Source organism: Triticum aestivum, chromosome 7B (genome assembly GCF_018294505.1).
Source record: "Triticum aestivum cultivar Chinese Spring chromosome 7B, IWGSC CS RefSeq v2.1, whole genome shotgun sequence".
NCBI classification, from domain to species: domain Eukaryota; kingdom Viridiplantae; phylum Streptophyta; class Magnoliopsida; order Poales; family Poaceae; genus Triticum; species Triticum aestivum.
In genome coordinates this window covers 439081215-439084089 of record NC_057813.1, presented here as the reverse complement: position 1 = coordinate 439084089, position 2875 = coordinate 439081215, and positions in this window count along the sequence as shown.

The window sequence follows — 2875 nt, the reverse complement described above, 5'->3', positions numbered from 1 at the left end:
TACGATCCTGGCCATGTATATCTTGGCTAACTTAGCGCTGGTATATGTGGTCTTCACGGGAATAAAATGAGCTACCTTGGTCAAGTGATCAACCACTACCCAGATGGAATCATAACCTGAACGGGTTCTGGGTAATCCTGTGACAAAATCCATTCCAAGTTTTTCCCATTTCCACTTGGGTATTGGAAGAGGTTGAAGATAACCCTGCTGACTTCTGATGTTCCGCCTTTACTCGCTGACAAACATCGCATACTGCTACGTACTCGGCAATATCCTTCTTCGTACCAGTCCACCAGAAACTTTCCTTCAAATCCAGATACATCTTGGTGTTGCCTGGGTGAATCGAGTACGGTGAATCATGGGCCTCCTAAAGAATTAACTTCCTAACCTCTGGGTCATTGGGCACATAGATACGATCCTCAAACAATAACGTTCCATGCTCATCCTCACGGAAACCTTTAGCCTTTCCGTTACTCATCCTTTCCTTTATCTCTGCAACTTCCTTGTCTGTCGTATGGGCTTCTCAAATTCTTTCGGTCAAAGTGGATTGAATATCCAAGGCGGTGACAAATCCTCTGGGTATTATCTCTAGTTGGAGCTCTTTGAGATCGTCGGCTAATTCCTGAGGTAATCCTCCAGTTATGAGGGTCTTCGCATAGCAGTTATGGCTCAAGGCATCTGCTACAACATTTGCCTTCCCTGGGTGATAATGCAATCTCATGTCATAGTCCTTGATTAACTCAAGCCATCTCCACTACCTGAGGTTCAATTCCTTCTGCATGAAAATATACTTTAAGCTCTTATGATCCATGTAAACATCATAGCTATTTCCGACAAGGAAATGCCTCCAAGTCTTGAGTGCGTGCACTACGGCTGCTAACTCCAAATCGTGTGTGGCATAATTCATCTCGTGAGGTCATAGCTATCCGGTGGTATAAGCTACCACGTTTCCTTCCTGCATGAGCACTCCTCCAGGTCCTTGACGAGAAGCGTCACAATACATCTGGTAATCCTTGTCTATGTCTGGCAAAATTAGCACTAGGGTTGTAACCAAACGTTTCTTCAACTCCTGAAAACTGGCTTCACACTTGTCAGTCCAAATGTACTTGGTTTCCTTCTTCAATAGCTCGGTCATGGGTTTAGCAATCTTGGAGAAATTCTCAATAAATCTCCGATAATATCATGTAAGTCCGAGAAAACTGCGGATCTCCTTGACTGAGGTGGGGGACTATCATTTAGTGATCGATTCAACCTTGGTGGGGTCGACTACTATTCCTTCTCTTGAAATAACATGTCCGAGGAATCTGACTTCCTTCAGCCAAAATTCACATTTGCTGAACTTGGCATATAACTGATGTTCATGGAGTTTCTCCAGAACTAGACGCAAATATTCCTTATGCTCTTCCTCGCTCTTGGATAAAACCAATATGTCATTGATGAACACCACTACAAATTTGTCCAGATACTCCATAAATACCTTGTTCATCATGCTCATAAAATACGCAGGGGAATTAGTTAGTTCAAATGACATGACAGTATACTCATATAAACCATACCTAGTGGTGACAGCTGTTTTGGGTATATCCTGTTCACGAATCTTCAACTGATGATACCCTCATCGAAGATCGATCTTGGAGAATACTTTGGCTCCAACTAGCTGATCAAATAGATCATTAATCATCAGCAGAGGGTACTTGTTCTTGATGGTCACGTCGTTCAACGAACGATAATCCACAACCATTCTCAGGGTTCCATCCTTCTTCTCTACCAAAAGAACCGGGGCTCCCCAAGGTGACGAACTTGGGCGAATATATCCTTTCTCCAATAATTCCTTGATCTGCTTCTTAATCTCTTCCAAATTATCCGAGGGCATCCGATAAGGTCTCTTGGATATTGGGGTTGTGACGGGTAATAACTCAATCAAAAATTATATTTCTCTGTCCGGTGGCATTCCTGGTAATTCCTCTGGGAATACATTGGGGAAATCTTGCACTACTGGTACTTCCTCCTGAACAATTCCCATGAGGGAATTTACCCGAGTATTCTTCATTGTGTGCTTGGATACATACTTGATCCTCTTCTGCTCCGGGGTTGTGAGCAAAATCGTCTTGCGGGCACAATCAATGTTTCCTTCATACTTGGTCAGCCAATCCATGCCTAGGATTACATCCAATCCTTGTGACTCTAATACGATAAGGTTTGTGGGGAATTCATGATTCCCGATACTGAGGTTCATCAGGTGACATCCTAATCCTGCCATCATCTCGGCTCCTAGGGAACTAACCCCGAGGGGTTTTCTAAGAGTCCTAGTGGGTAACCCATAATTTTCCACAACTACCCTTGATATGAATGAATGTGTGGCCCAGAATCAAAAAGTACCAATACTGGATGTAAATTTAATAAAAACTTACCGATTACGGTATCCTGCTGATCATAGACATCCTCCACATCAATGTGGTTCACTTGAGCTTGGGGAAATGGTTTGGCTTCCTGATTCCAGAGTTTCCATTACCGTTTCCATTTCCATTGCCATTGTTCGGCTTAGCATCAGGACATTTGTTGGCATAATGTCCAGTCTGCTTGCACCTAAAATAGGTGACGGTGCTCAGGTCCCTCATCACTGGAGCGGAATGATGCTGAGTACCATTTCCTCCATCGCCATTCTTCTGGTTGTTGGTGTTGGAGTGGGTATGTCCTCCGTGAGTATGGCCTCCATGGGTATGCGGTTGTGTCCTCCTGAGTATGGGGTGTAGTAGTGCTTCTGCTATGCTATCAATCTATGCAATAAGAACGATGACATGATGTAGAAAAGATCCATATATCTATTTATTAAGATATAGACCCCATCTTGTTATCCTTAGTAGCAATGATGCAT